The sequence below is a fragment of the Monodon monoceros genome, unplaced genomic scaffold, assembly GCF_005190385.1.
Source record: "Monodon monoceros isolate NGI ecotype Baffin Bay Population unplaced genomic scaffold, NGI_Narwhal_1 Super_Scaffold_8, whole genome shotgun sequence".
In the NCBI taxonomy this organism is placed as follows: Eukaryota; Metazoa; Chordata; class Mammalia; order Artiodactyla; family Monodontidae; genus Monodon; species Monodon monoceros.
The window spans coordinates 64,533,777-64,550,912 of record NW_021703785.1 but is presented as its reverse complement, the minus strand read 5'-3'; the positions used below and the strand labels follow the sequence as shown (position 1 = coordinate 64,550,912).

General features: G+C 38.0%; 1 long non-coding RNA gene across 1 annotated transcript in view; it reads right to left on the bottom strand.

The window, feature by feature from the left end:
• Nucleotides 1–353: 353 nt before the first annotated feature.
• The window catches only part of LOC114888339, a 105,733-nt gene continuing 88,950 nt past the window's right edge, over nt 354–17,136 (bottom strand). The window contains exon 3 of the long non-coding RNA XR_003791764.1: nt 354–393. This is a non-coding gene — a long non-coding RNA (uncharacterized LOC114888339). The remainder of the gene's footprint in view (nt 394–17,136) is intronic.

Genomic DNA, 17,136 nt, shown 5'->3' with positions numbered 1-17,136 from the left:
CTTATATATGGGATCTAAAAAATAAAACAAATGAATAAATATATCAAAACAGAAATAGACTCATAGATACAGAGAACAAACTAGTGGTTGCCAGAGGGGAGGGGGTTGGGCAAAATAGGTGAAAGGGATTAAAATGTATGAACTACCAGCTATAAAATGGAATAAGTCATAGGGATGTAATGTACGGCATAGGGAATATAGTCAATAATATAATAACTTTGTATGGTGCATAATCTATAAAAATATCAAATCACTATGTTGTATACTTGAAACAAATATAATACTGTAAATCAACTATAGTTAAAAAAAAAGAAACAACTTTGAGAACCTACCAGTGTGATGAATCAGGATTCCCAGAACTGTAGTCCAGAAGCAGTTGGAGTCAGAAGTCTGCTAAGTGAAGATAAAACAGAACAAGAACTAATGACCCAGGACTGAATGAACTGATGAGAGATAACTGTGATTTTTTGCTGGAATATTGTTGCTGTTTTAATTTCCTATTTTTGTATATACAAGGAAGCACTTTTGCTTTCTTCTTAAGTGATGACTCATAACAGTTGAGTAGACTCTGCCTTTATAAAATGAAATAAAACACTTGTAAATGATATTTTACTCTCCCTAAGCCCTCAAGAATTTGGAATCACATATTGAGAACATTTTTAATGTAGCCAGTCCTATCAATTTTCTTCATAGTCATAGTTTGAAAAGCCTTCTCCATGCCAGAGTCAGATAAACATTTACCTAGAGTGATTTCTAGTTCACTTAAAAGTTGATTGGTTTGTTTTTAACTTAACGAGTGTTATGTTTGGGTGAGTTATTTCAGGATGATTATTTAGTTTGTTCAACTTGCAGTGTACTTAATTTTTAAGTAGGTAGATACTACATTTTTATATTTATAAATCACTTTCAACTCAAAAAACAGCACTCCCCTCAACATGGAACAATTTCCAGGAACTGTAGGCTGAAGAAATTGTGATGCTCTCACCCTTGTTCTGCCCCTACACTCATATGTCAAAGCCAAACTATAGCTAAGTACATAAAGTTACAATAAGGTTCTAATTTTTTTGGTGATGAATACATTAATTTTTTTTTTTTTTTTTTAACAGGTGAAGTTGCCAAGTAAAGAGTCTTGATGGCCTCAAAGGTCACTTTCAGTTCAAAGAGAAAAACTAAGACCCAGATGTATTATCCTTTATAAGCCTTTATCAGTGGATGGGCAGTTCACAGTTGCCAGAAACAATTCTGACCCTATTTTTATTTAGAAAGAAGTACCAAAAGAATATATAGAGTACGTAATTAAATATTTGTTAGATAATGATGTCCCCCCAATAGCCGATAGGGTGTAAAGGAAAATTTTGGTTTTCTCTACTCACAACACCTTTTACATCAAATGTGTGAGTTTTTCTCTCACTTTAAGCAATTTCCCAACTCTCTGGATACCATGGGGTTACCCTACAACTCAGTTCTGACACTAACTATCTAGAGTTAATGCAGACTCCACAGGTTAAGGGCTCAGCTCCAAAAGATTACCCTCCACTTCAGACGTCAATCCCAAATCCAGATTGTCACCTGTACTACTAACCAACTGGCTGTAAATCATAGATTCCTACAGCCTCCTCCTCAAGTTTGCTAATTATCCACAACTGCTCACAGAATTCAGGAAAACACTTGCTTATGTTTCCCTGTTTATTATTAAGGATATTGTAAACGATACAAATGAAGAGCTGTATAGAGATACCTAATTAGGCATCCAAAAGGAGCTTCTGTCCCACAGAGATTGGGTGCATCACCTTCCTGACACATGGTTGCTTTCACCAACCTGAAGTCTCTATAAACCCTGCTGTTCAGAGTTTTTTTGGAAGTTTCCTTTCCTACATAGGCACGATTGATCAAACCATTGACCACTGGTGATTAAGTCAATTTCCAAAAGTCCTTATCTTCTTCTGGGAGGTTGGAAGGTGGGGCTAAAAGATCCAACCATCTAATTACAGGCCCCCCTCCTCCAAGAGTCACCTTATTAGCATAAACTCAGGTGTGGTTGAAAGGGGCTTATTGTGAATAACAAAACATGCTCCTCTCAGCCTTATCGCTCAGGAAATTACAAGGGTTTTAGAAGCTCTGTGCCAGGAACCAAGGACAAAATCAAATATATATATCTTTTATATAACAATATCACAGGGTGTGAAACAAACATTTAGTTGAAACAATTATAAAAGGTATAATGAAAACATATGCCAGAGATCACTTCAAGTAAGGACAGTTGATATACTTAATTACTCATACATGAATCAACAGCTTTTCAAATCTTTTCTAGAAGAATAATAAGTAAAAATAACAAATACTACTAGGACCAGGAGCAATCTTCAATTAGTCCCTCATTTTTAATGATATAACTGAGGACTATTCAATCATTGGCGATATAGCAAGAAGTATGTTTCACATCCATTTGAAATAATCCAGAGCTATGCATTGTTTGGGGAACAAAATTTACCATGACAAAATATGTCTCTGTGGCTTGATGATTATTTGGGGCTGGTTGTTTTTAAGAAACAAAAGGGTCTCCTCCCCTTAACTGCCTAAAAGAATTTATATAAAAGGCCTGTTCCAAGAAGACCTATCACCATAGATTACTAAAGTGAAATATGAACTAGGTGTGGTAGACTAGGGGCAACCTAGTAGTCTGATCAAAGTGTTATATGCGCTCCATTGTCTCTGTGTGGCCCGGAAAACATTTGTTTGCCAAACCTTTGCTTTTTTTCATTGCCAGCTAAAAAGTCTCACTCGTCATTGGGTTCTACAAGAATGGAGTCACTAGCCACTGCAGCCGCTGACCTTCAACACACCCTGAAAGGTGTTCAGGGAGGAGATCAGAATGAGGGACTCTGTCCTCTGGGGAAAGCTGGCATTCTGCCAGCCTTCAGATAGATCTTTTCAGGAGATTTATGAGTCCGATATCTTGGATCGTCTCATATCTAGAAAAGCACTAAAATCATTAATGGAGACCTCTGCTCCTCGTGACTAGCAGCAACCTTCTGCCAACATGTGTGCTTGATTACATGTATACTCCCTTCTCTAAAATCACATATATACAGACCTCCTCCTATACCTCCTCCTATACCTCTTTGGAGCGGTTCCTCAGAGCCATCTGAGAGGCTGTCTCCCTGGCTATTGTCCTCATTTTGCCCCAAATAAAACTTAACTCACAACTCTTACATGGTGCATGCTCTTTTCGCAATCGACATCTGCCTGTAAATTGCCTCCCTTCCCTTTGAAGTCCCAAACCCACACCTGCTTCTCCTTCTCTCCGATGGTATATAAGTTTCAATTGCCTGACTTGTCTTTGGGCTCATACTCTTATGGAGCCTCTGTACATACATAATTAAATTTGATTTTCTCCTGTTATCTCTCTCATTTTAATTTAATTCTTAGGCCAGCCAGAAGAACCTAGAAGGGTAGAGGAAAGTATTTTTCCTCCCCCAAAGCATGCACTTTGAAAATCTGATGGACAGGAAAACAAAGGGGAGGAAACACTAGTACAGTAGAATGGTTTTCCCAAGACTCCTGAAAGGCTTTGGTGCTTATAAGGAAGTACACCTACCACAGAGTAAAAAAGTAATGGGGCGAATTACTGAAAGGTAATGAGGAGACACCAATGCTATGACAATGCCCTTCAAAGTCACCAATTCACTCCTTGAACTAAAACCTAGCAAGTGAAATAACAGTGAATAGGAGGACCCCAGGAATTGACAGGCAAATAAGCACTGCAGGCAACCCACAATGAATTCTGCACCGGGAGGAATGTTTGGGGTACTCATTTGCATGTTGGTTACCAGGAAGTTCTTTCAGTTCACAGTCATTTTAAAGCACTCTTTGTCAGAGCCTGGGAATGTGCTGAAGGGTCTGACCAAAGGTGAACTGGCAATGAGTCAGTTCTCTTCTGTAACCCATAGGAGACAACATGCCTTCTATTGGGAACTTATATATTCTTTTTACATGTTTATCACGCAAACAGAGCAGAGCCTCTGACTACTGGACTACTGTCTCTCTTGTTAAAGACAAGTCCTCTGACCACGTTGACCCCATTTCTGCCTTAATCTCTGGATTCTGATGTTGTAGAGCCTCCAACCGAGCTCCCCACCTCGGAGAGAGTGATATCTCACTCTTCTGTTACTGCATCTGCTTCCTATTTATAAAGGGTGAGCCTTCAGAAAAGCAACGTTTCTTCCTTTAATCCACAGCAATATTTATTGCTTCAGGGTAATTCCAGTCTTGTCCTCTGGCAAGCTCCATTTAAACAGGCAAAGCAAATGCATTTTCTCTCCTTCATGTGAAAAAAGTTGTGGCTAACAGGATTCTGTTACTGACAAGTGTAGCCATTTTAATTATTTTGAGACAAAAATAAACAAAAAAGATAATCTTAAAGAGTCCCCTCTAGAAATTTCTTTCTCAGGGCATCTTTGCAATCAGCACAATTTAGCTTCCATCCTCACTGTTTTTTAAGTGCCTACTAAGTGCTAGTTGTGGTTAGAGTGCCCACCTCTGCCCTTTAGTCACCAACACTTACCAGAATAAAGACACAAAGCAGGTCTGTACAATAATTACATTCAGCACTTTCTAAATCTCATAAGTGGATACAGTATTCTCCTTAAGTACAGAGTACCAGGAAGGCTATAGGTTGTGTGATGGAGAATAGAGATGCAAACCAGGATGATGTGCTTATAAATAGGATGGAACAGAGGCAGTGATAACATCTCTTTTCTTTGGACTAAGGGAATGCTTTATAATGATGGCCAGATTTTTGCAATGAATACAAATGAAACAGGAGAGCCCCCAACTATTTGTCTCTGGTATATACAAGGCTAGTTCTTCCAAAATGTGGTCTTAACAGTGGAATAACTATTTTAGGTATGCTGGTATAATGGACTTCATCAGTCTCATTTCAACATGGATCTATTACCAACTATACTCAGAGGATCCTCTGCAGTTAAATTCTGGCTACTTTTACTAGTGACACTCAAAAGGCAACAATGATGTGGTCTCTCAACCTCACAGTCAAGGACTGTGCAGAGAAAATACATAAAAGTAGCTCAGTAGATCACATGATGATTTTTTTATGCACAATAAACTGCAAATAGCCACCTCCTTAGGGAATGCCTAGCTGTGTATCTATTGCTTTTAATCCCACCTAGCTCCTTTTAGTATATTAGTTCTGCTTCACACAGGAGAAATGCAAACATTTTTTTAGCATGCAAACAACAGTAAATCACATCTTTCACTTTTATAGCTCAATGCAAATATTGAGCTATAAAATGCATTTATAGCTCAATGCAAACATTTATCTCATGTTTCTTATTATCAAAGCACCTGCTATCATGTGAGAGACACAGATTTTAGTTTTACTCACTATATAGAGGAATAAATCAAAATACAAAGAGAAAAATAACTGTACATACAGTTTACGACACAGTTGAAATTTGAATTCAGAATTTGTAAGGTACATTCTTCTCATAAATGTAGGTATAGCACATAGAACTCTTAGCCAATGAAAACCATAGAATGAGTACTCACTACTTAGTGAAAAGTGTGAACCTTGTAAATGTCTTATCAGTATCTTTTCCTAGAAATCATTTGCTTCTATATTCTTCACAAAATGGCCTGAACAGAAAAACTGATGGCATAATTATTTAAGATCTTTGAAACAGTTGAAGAGAATCTGATGAATGGATTAAAAATTCTGTCATCTTTATGAGTATCACTACTGTAATTTGGTTATATGTGGAGTTTATATTGAGCATTATTAATCATTCTTAAATGCAAAGACAGAAGATTCAGATATTTTTAAAAGTTATCTCTTAATGTTTGCCAGGCCACAAAAACTACTAAAATATCAGGGTTTTTAAAATATTGATGGTAATTAGAATGAGTATACATGTAGATCAAAAGAAACAAAATTTCCATAAAGCTAATATCTTTAAATACTTCACTAAATATCAAAATACTGAGTTATTTGAAATCATATTTCTTGGAAGCTAGTTGTTTACTGAGAAGAAAATCTAATCTAAGACACTGACCATTTAATTTTGGTATCAAATCACCTCCTTTTTTAAGGCAAAGTCCAGTCCAAAGTCACTGTGATTTCAAACTCTAGAGAGAAATCAATCCCAATTGAAAACTGCAGTGTTTTACACTACCTTATTTTGTAGAAAATACATCTTAAATTTTATAGGTTGATCGGAAAGCAATGTGTTTGCGAAAGACCTGGAATAAATACTAGAGCAGATAGAAACAAAGAAATGGGGTTTACTATCATACATTGAATAAGTGATGGGCTTTGACTGCCTTTTTTTTTTTTCTGATTCAAAATTTTAAACACATTTCAGTTCAACTTTGACTAAAATAACATAATCAGTTTCTCTGCCTTTATTTTGGTTCCCTATCATTGCCAGTATTTCTAGGTGTGATGAGAAATAGAACTTTACAGACAAATTACAACATGACAGGGTACAGAAGAAATAAGATGGTTGTGGATCCCAGAGGAAGGGTCCGAGTTGAATAGCATGAAGGGATTGGGTTGGGAGAGAAACAAAGAAAACTGAACAAAGGGACATGTCTTAATCAGAGCACATTTAGAAATGTGAATTTACTCAAGGTAGCATAAATAAAGAGGGATCTCACAGGTTCCAAGAAAATGAAATCCAAGTTCACGCAGAGCTGGGAGTTGGAATGGAAGAAGAGGATCAAGATTGCTCTCCATCCCTCAAAGCCGCATGGCTTCCCTCCATTCTACTTCTCTATTCTGGCCTCTAGTTTTCTAGCTTTGTCTTCAAAACTATTATTTACTCTTTCTTGAATCATTTTTTTTAAATTGTTGAATGCTTCATTTACTTCATGTATTTTTTTAATATCTTTATTGGAGTATAATTGCTTTACAATGGTGTGTTAGTTTCTGCTGTACAACAAAGTGAATCAGCTATACATACACATATATCCCCATATCTCCTCCCTCTTGAGTCTCCCTCCTTCCCACCCTCCCTATCCCACCCCTCTAGGTGGACACACAGCACCGAGCTGATCTCCCTGTGCTAAGCGGCTGCTTCCCACTAGCTATCTATTTTACATTTGGTAGTGTATATATGTCCATGCTACTCTCTCACTTCATCCCAGCTTCCCCTTCCCCACCTGTGTCCTCAAGTCTGTTCTCTACGTCTGCGTCTTTATTCCTGCCCTGCCACTAGGTTCATCAGTACCATTTTTTTAGATTCCATATATGTGCGTTAGCATATGGTATTTGTTTTTCTCCTTCTGATTTCCTGAATCATTGACAGGCAGGTGGTTCTGGTTCTCCATGGTACAGATTCCTACCCTGGCTCTGTAAAACTAATTATTTCAATATCCAACGTTACCTCCATTCTGAGGGAACTGATTTCCAAGCCTCCACCCTTTTCAGCTAGCTTGAGTCAGGGGGCAGAATCAAATGGTAATAAGGTTGCCCCTTCTGGACAGTGTGTGAATCAAGATTTATAAATGGGAGTGTAGGAAGGCATGAAATGGACAGCATCTGTATACTATGGAATAGAAAAAAATCCTGGGCTTTCATATAGAAATAGCCACTTCTTTATCAGGCTTAATTGTTGTCTTGGAAGGCTGAATTTGAGACCCAGCAGTGAAGAGTGAAAATGACGAGACTGATGTTACAAAGTAATGAAATAAATTTCTGTACGAAGTCAAAAGCAGGAGTCTTTGGAGAATGGCCATAGTGATATAGAATAGAATGTTATCCATAGCTTTATTATTTCTACATAGTGTAGAAATGGAAAAGAATGCCAACAATTATGCCTTGAAAACTGTAATCCCAATATGCTATATTAAAGAAATTACTATTTACAAAATACTATAACTAAATAATAGTATTTCTATTTATAAATGATTAAATGTGGGTCAGAAAGAAGGCATTCATGATGAATAATCATAGATCACAAACCAATCTGTGTCAGGTATAAAAAAATAACTTAAAGTCTGAATCTCTAATATCTCCAGGTTACTATATTTAACGTACTTAGGAAAATGAGTCAATCTCTCTCATATATTTGATACAGAATTCCTTAAATTCTAAATAACAAAATTAGTAAACCTTGAAAGTTTAGAACACCTTTATTTAGTATATGAAATATGTATCTATTTACCAAACCAAGAGTACCTTTACTTCCCTGTTTTACCCGGCATTCATTCAGAGCTAACATGTATTAATAATTCTGCATCCCAGTAGTTTCAATGGTTTTCAATGTGCTTTAAGCAATAAGAAAGTAATTTGGGATAGGTATATTAATGGAAGATCTGGCTGAAGAGGTCTTTATCTAGAACTCTTTTTCCAGATCTATGGCTTTGAAACTTCTTTGGTGTTTTATGTATTCACCTGGTATATACACACATAAATAAGTTTACATATATACATATTGCATGTTACATACATACATACAATATAACGTACAATCAGCCCTCCATATCCACGGATTCTGCATCCACAAATACAGAAACCAACTGTGAGAGACTTAAGCATCTGCGTATTTTGGTATCCAGAGGGGTCCTGTAGCCAATCCCCTGCAAATACCAAAAGACAGCTGTATATAACATATGTAGATACATATGAAATGGAAGTTTTACAAACCATTACTTACTCTGTCTATATGCAATATTCTCTGCTATTTTCACTACTTTTCCAATTCTATTTCCTCTTTTTTAAAAATGCTGGTCACAACACACTAAGCTGATTTCACAAGCCACTAATGAGTTCCAATCTGTAGTTTGGAAAACACTGCTTTAGACCAATTAAACATTGTACTTTACTTCAACTTTCTTCAATTAATTTGATATACCTAGAGACAGACTGTGTCATTTGTGAAGTGATAGCCAAGACCAATATATGACTTCTATTGGTCTACCAACCCATATATGTTCTTCCTAGTATCCATGCAGCCTTCCTCTATAAATTAACGTGGCTGGTTTCACTGTAAATTGCACAGGCATTTCCTTTATTTGCAGAAAATATTTATTTTCAAATGGAGAAAAGAATCCCCCCCAAAAGACAAACTAAATCGCACAGTGAATCTAACAGAAAGTGATTAATGGGATCGATTGTTGGCATAGTCCAGCTTACTTCCCTCAAGAAGGGTGAATACGACCACAAATTCATCTTCATTAATATGTTACCACTTAGTGCGGTGCTCTAGAGATACATTTGCTAGTTAATAATTAATCAGAAAAGTTCTCTAGTGATAGTAGCAGAAGAGAGAATGAATGGGTAGATTTGCTCTGCATAGAGAAAGCTTTCCAACAATGACACCATAGCCTTAAAGACGTAAGAACAACAGCCTTTATGAAATCTGGATGGAATGATAAATTTTTAAAGATGCAATCCTTTTTGGAAAAACAGGTTTAGTCTCACTACACGGGTAATGCTCACTATTCCACAGCACCTCCCCTGTGGCTCATATATCCCTAAACCTTCCCTATCACATAATACCCTACTTTATCCTTCAGAACGTTCCTCCTGACTGTAATTAATTATTCTATCATTATTTGCTCTATGTCTGCCATCCCCCTTAGACTGGCTAACTCAATATGGAATCCACAATGCCTAGCTCGGTGTGTACCACATAAACAGAACTCAACAAATATTTATTGAATGAATGAGTGAGTGGATGGATGGAAAAAAGTGAGTGAATATTTTATAATATTGATTATCACACCTTTTCTCCTTTCAAATAAGGTACAGACTAACAGTACCAACGGCAAACTCTCTGGGCATTTACTGAAAAGCCTGTTCCCTTCCTCTTATTCACCCAAGCCAAGAACTTTTTAGTTCTGTTCAATTTTTCCACCTTGTATCCCACTCAACTAATGTTTACTGGGTTCCTGCTGCGGGTCAGCAACTACACTATCTCTCTAATCCATCTGCTCCTCTCCTTTCCGTGTGCCACAGTCTCACCATTTCTTCCCTACGTTATTGCAGTAGCATCTTAAATCTTCCCTGTATACTGTCTCTAACAGTGACCGCCCCCCACCCAATCTATTCTACACACGGCTGCCCAAGTAACCTTCCTGAAATATATGCTATCCCCTTGCTCAAAATCCTCAAAGCCAAACTCCTAAGTCCGGCATACAAGGCCCCACCTTTTTTCCTAGGTTCATCTCCCTGACATCAATTATATACTCTCCTTACATAACAAAATTTCTATAATACTTTGCTGAATGCCCCATGCTGTTTCATCACTCCATAACTTTGAACATCCTGTTCCTTCTTCTTGAAATATCCTTCCCATTTTCTTCACCTGATGTGAAGAAAAATTCATTCTTAAAGATCTAATGATAACTTTTCTATGAAACCTTCCTTGGTCCAATGACCCTTCTCAGCCAATTTACTCTTCTAAGCCACTGTCCTTTTCTTGTACTCCTCATTCTGTATTTCAAGCCTACAGCAACATTTATTAAATTTTACTGTTATTTCATCACTAATCATCAGAAGAATGCAAATCAAAACCACATGAGATATCATCTCACACCTGTCAGAATGGCCATCATCAAAAGAACACAAATAACGAATGTTGGCGAGGCTATGGAGAAAAGGGGATGCTGGCGCGTTGCTGGCGGGGGTGCAAACCGGTGCAGCCTCTGTAGAGAACAGGATGGAGGTTCCTCAAAAAACTAAAGGTAAAACTACCATATGACCCAGCAATTCCACTCCTGGGTATATATCCGAAAAACACAAAGCAAAACATTAATTCAAAAAGATACACACACCCCAATGTTCACGGCAGCATTATTTACAATGGCCGAGATACGGAAGCAACCTAAGTGTCCATTAACAGATGAATGGATAAAGAAGTTTTGGCATATATACATATGTATATATGTATGTATATATATATATACATATATATACGTATACACACACACACACACACACACACACACACAATGGACCACTACTCAGCCATTAAAAAGAACAAAATTTTGCCATTTGCAGCAACATGGATGGACTTGAAGGGCATTATGCTAAGTGAAGTAAGTCAGACAAAGAAAGAAAATACTATATGATATCACTTATATGTGGAATCTAAAAAATACAACAAACTAGTGAGTACAACAAAAAAGAAGCAGACTCATAGATGTAGAGAACAAACTAGCGGTTACAGTGGAGAGGGGCAATATAGGGATGGGGAGTGGGAGGTACAAACTATTGGGTGTAAGATAGGCTCAAGGATGTATCGTACTATACTGAAAATGTAGCCAATATTTTGTAATAACTGTAAATAGAAAGTAACTTTTAACATTGCATTTTTTAAAGTTTTTTTAAAATAATAAGTTAATAAATAAATACATTTTCCTGTTATTTACATGCCTATTTTCACCCCCTCCATAAGACTTCAAAGCTCTTCAGGATGAATATCAGTGAGCATGAATGAAGATTTGGGCATAAATCCACTTTTCTATCTATAGTACCTATCATAGATGTTGTCTATCAGATTCCATAGTTTCTGGACACATAATCCAATTTAGCTGATTTATGCAAAAAGGGAGTTATTAAGAGGTGTAAGACAGCTAACAAAATTTCTAGGAGAGGCAGGTTGGGCAGCTTGGCCGTTATTCAACCAACAACTCTCAGGCACTGGAACACTCTGTCCCTGGAAGGGACTCTCCTAGCTGAAATCTCACTCTCACCAATGATACGACCACTAGTCCCTTTATCAAAGCTTCTGCAGGAGAATCCAACATTGCACCACCCTACCTGCCAGAAGATTCTCTCTCCCTGCATATTTACACCAACCACTCAGTACTCTTCCTTCCAAGTCTCACTTACAAAAGCATGATACTCTGCACAACTCCAGAAGTCACCATCACATCACGCAGAGCCTGTAAGCCATATGCTGAGACACTCTTCACACAGGTTATATATGCTTGAGGAGACACAGCTCACATGTGGAATCCTAGCTGCAGAGGAGTCTGGGAAATGTAATTTCAATCTCCCTGCTTCAATAGTTCAGGCAGTCATGCTAAAAAGGAGATGGAGTGGGCGGTGAGCGAACCACTTTGCAGTTCCTCTTCCATTAATGCCTAATAAATGATGAGGGGGAATGAACAGATAGAAGGAAGAAATGTAAGGGTCATAATTATCATCTTAATTCCTCCATATTCTGCTGTTTAAGTAATTCAAATTTAACTTTTTTTTTTTTTTTTTTGCGGTACGCGGGCCTCTCACTGTTGTGGCCTCTCCCGTTGCGGAGCACAGGCTCTGGACTCACAGTCTCAGCGGCCATGGCTCACGGACCCAGCCGCTCCGTGGCATGTGGGATCTTCCCGGACCGGGGCACGAACCCATGTCCCCTGCATCGGCAGGCGGACTCTCAACCACTGTGACACCAGGGAAGCCCCAGGGTACATGTTTATCAAACACAGCAACCTGTACCCTACCAACCAGACATCTGATCTTTTCCATCTGCTTTCATGATTCTCTCCAGAATCAATGCCATGAATAGTTAGAGGACATTTTAATGCTTTACTTACCCACATTCATTCTGTATCCAGCTTTGCTGCTGCTATTCCTCTTTGCTTTTTAAAAGAGATTTTCTACGAGTACAAGATAAAATAGTATTGATTCTAAAAAGAAATGCCATATTTCCCTATAGCTTAGTTTTAAAATAAACAACCTTTGTTCAGTTCAAAAAAATTTGCATATGACCTGAGTAAGTAACATTTGACAAAATAGAGAAGCGTTCTGTTGAACAATAAGAACACTTTCTTTTAACCCTTCCTTTCATTCAAGGTCATGTGCAGCTTACATAAATATTACATGAAACCTGTTTTTCAAGGAATCACTGTCTACGATGATTTATAGAGACATAAGTCCATTGGCAAAGTCTACCTTTTCAAATATCACAAGCTTTTGTTTTCCAGCAAGAAGAAGAAAGTGACTCTCATTAGGTAAATGGAGCTATTCTTTCATGCAGGATTAAGATTTTAATGCAGTTTATGTGTGCAATTAAGATTTATCAAAGGTTTTTTTGTGTGTGTGTCAGGTGACAAGATGTGTTGCAACTCAGTTTAAAGTCCAGACCTCACTGGTTGGAAGAGCAAAAATAAGTTATGACACAAAGTTTGCATCAGGAAAAGATGGAGAATATTTTCTTTTTTATTCTCATTTAATCTTTTGCTGCAATGTGAGCTATTATAGAATTAAATAGTGAATAGATATTCTTAGTCTTAAAACTTTTATAAAAAGAGGTCAATTTTGCTGAATATATTTGCTCTGTCAACAAACAGGTGCTGAACAACTATTATGTGTAAAGCACTTTAATAGGTGCCATTAAAATTGTCATATGTCATTGTGAAGCAGAACGTTTTCCTACGTATATTAGCTGATTGGTCTGGTAAAATAAAAAAAAATACGCTGCATGAAAAGATATAACATGCTTTAGAGAAGTTTTACTTTATTATTAAAAATCCCATAATTACTGTCAGGGGACCTCTTATTTTTATCATTTAGAATTGACCTCAGATAAAGTACTCTAAATACATTACTTAATATAATACTACAAGAAGTAAAAATGACTTTTCATTGCCTTGCTTTTCACAGAATCTCCTTCTACCTCTCTGATAAACTCTTTAGCTTCCTTTTTGCTTATTCATTATTCAACACATTTTTATTAAGTGTCAGGCACTATGGTTGACATTGAGGATACGAAGGTGAAGAAGAAAGGAAACAGTTGTTCTTTTGTGAAGCTGATGGTCTGGCTGGGGAGACAAAAAAATAACATGACAGGTCAAATAGAGGTTACCATTGGGACACACGGTAGGGGCATCAAGACCAACATACGCAGGAGAGATAGAAAAGGGGAAATGATGGGGAAAACATCCCAGAGGAAGAGACATTTATCTCACCCATAAAGCAATTCTCTACAGTCTCATCACTACCAGAGGAAGAACACAATTTTTCAATGTAGGTTTCAAACCCAGTTTTAGGTGACTCCTTTAAATCATTCAGCTAGGTACCCATTATCCCCAACTGGTTCATTCTTGAATTGAGTCTGAGGGGGCCCTAGCAATTATGCCTCCCAAGTTGTAATGTTACCTCCACCACTATTCATTTATTTTTTGTTGCCTTGGTTTTAGGAGTTTCATTTTCTAGTGAGACTGAAGCACTCTCCTAGATTCCAAACAGTTTGTCCAGGACCTTGATCCCCTGCTTAGCTCTTGCCAAATTCTCCCACACTCATTCCCACTCTTCCCAAAGATCAAAGTGCCTGTTCCTAGGTTACTTCCCTTACAGGATGGGTCCATCTTCCAACTCAGACAGAATTCATAAAAATTGCACCTAGTTTCACCTCTCAAATTGGACTCCAAAAAACAAACACCATCTGAGGAGGAAGGTAGCCAGCCACACCCCCACAAACATTGTGATACAGGAGGCACTGCTAGTTGTCTCCTCACTTGGGGTGAGGACATGTATCAGTAAGTGTTCTTTTGTTGCAAGCAACAGAAATCATTTTGAGTGTCTTTAATGGAAGAAAAAAGAAAACGCACTGGAAAGAAGTTGAGGTCACAGAGTTAAAGGAAAATCTAAAGAGCCAAAGTTCAGAAAGACCAGAAACCAGAGCCGTTCTGGGCACTGAGGCAACAGGAATGAAGGGACACGCTCTCCAGGAGGCCATCACTGGAGTGAATCTACTTTGAACACATTCTGCAAGACTTCAGTTCCAGAGAAAAGGCATCAGGTCGGCCAAGCTTGGGGCATGTGCCCACCCATTGGCCAGAGGAAGACAGGTACCACTATTGACTACATCCAATGGAAGAGGAGTGATTCTCCAAAGCACAGTTGGGATGCTGTTACCACCAGAAGGGAGAAGAGACACTGAGCTGCAAAAATAAAAATGTCCACTATAGGAGTCAGTCTGGCTACTCGGTAAGTTCTCAGTGTTCCAGTCTTGTGGGTTCCTAGTCTATGTCCTTCTCTGCATTGTATAAAGTTTCAGCATACCTTCTAACTTGTTCCACATGGGTTCCAATCTTTCAACATATGAGCACCAGTAGTCTTTTAAGATAAAACTCTCAAATAAAAATGAAATATAAATCATGGAAAAGAAACTATCTTTCTCTAGAACAATTTTTTTAGGATCAACCATGTAAATAACAATAAGAACCCACGAATAAATCTCCTTGCTATATAAAAAATAATTCTGTGTGTTCTTGTCATTTAGAGTAATTCCTTGAAAAGTCATGCCCTATACTTATCCCCTCACTCAATAGTTAATGGCCATATTAACTAATCACCCCTCTTTCTATTGAACTGAGAATTTTTTGAGCTATTTTCCTACTTGCACTTTTGAGATTCCTCCAAATAAGCTGTCATGTGGCAACACTTTAAATTACACCTTTTCTGTTTGACTATCCCCATTAACCACCATGTGAGCACAGTCATCTCGTGGTGTCAGCTCATTCTGTCTTCCTATCTTTTGTTACAAAAAGGAAGAAAATATTAAGACCCCTTTTCTTATCCTCATAATCCTTGAGTGCCTAAATGTTGGTCCTGGTGACAATCTTTGGAATGGAGTTTTTCAAGACTTGAATATGGAAGGCCTGATACTTATCACTATGGCAAAGCTCAGTGTGGATGATCCTGAAGAAGAAGAAGATGACAGTAATAATAATACTAATAGATGATATGTACTGAGCCTTTGTTGTTCAAGGCTCTGCCCTGAGTACTTTACATGCAGTATGCTTCCGTACTGATGGGAATGATCTGGGAGAGAGAGATAATCACAGGAGAGAGAAGGGATTATTACTGGAGCCAAGTCCCTGAGTAGATGGAGAGAGATGGGAAGATAGGATCTAGAGCTCACGTGGAGAAGCTGTCCTTAGAAACAGGGGAGTCCATCCATTATAACATGGCTAAGAAACTGGTAGATTTGGATTTGGAAAGATGAAGGAGTTGTCTTATGATGGCTTCTACTTTCTCAGAAAAATAAGAAGAAAATGGTAGAAGAGAGAAAGGTGGGTAGTTATTGGAGGTATGAGGAAAATGACAGGCAACAGAGCTGCTACTATTAACTTTAGCAGAAATAAAAGACTGTCACAATAATCTGGAGAAGAGGGGGAAACTGTAAATTTCACGTGGAACAGACGGAAGATACCCCTGAGGTTGTGCAGAACTTTTAGGAGATGACTGTGAGTTCTCACAAAGCAGGCTGGGGCAGGGCAAAGAGAAACAATCTTTTGTGAATAGTATAGCCCTACTTCTATATCCACCCCAGTAGATTGACCTTGAGAGAAATGGATTCCATGTATTTTTCTTCTTCAATCTTACTTAATTCAATAGTTAAGGAAGCTATACCATATACTTCTTAAGATAGGGTGTGTCTATCTTGTTCACTGCTGTATATCCAGTGGTAGGCAAAATGCCTGAAGTGGAAGAGGTGCTTGATAAACATTTTATCAATGAATTGATGACTAGATAGATGGATGGATGAATAAGAAATTTATGACATTTTACTGATAGTCCACATTCATGGTTTTCCCAAATAAAATTCTGTTGCATGTGTATAGCAGTGTCATACTTGGCTTTTGCCCAAGCTGCTACTCAGAAACCAAAGGAAGTCACAGGGATGTTTTTACTAGGACTAAAAATGAAATAAATATTATATATTTTCTGTAGATACTTATAACCACCTAATGTTCCCCAATGTACTGGAATAAGTGTCCTTCTTTATCACTTGCTGGCTTAGTATGAGAAATATTTTATTTCTTTTTTTAAGATTTATTTATATTTATTTTTTGGCTGTGTCAGGTCTTAGTTGCGGCACGCGAAACCATCGCTGAGGCATGCAGGATCTCTTTGTTGCAGTGAGTGGTCTCTTCATCACACGGCGTGGGCTTCTCTCTAGTTGTGGCGTGCGGGTTTACTCTTCTCCAGTTGTGGCATGCAGGCTCCAGGGCACGTGGGCTCTGTAGTTTGCTGCACACAGGCTCTCTAGTTGAGGCGCGCAAGCTCAGTAGTTGCAGAGCATGGGCTTAGTTGCCCCGAGGCATGTGGGATCTTAGTTCCCAGATCAGGGATCGAACCCGCTTCCCCTGAATTGTAAGGCG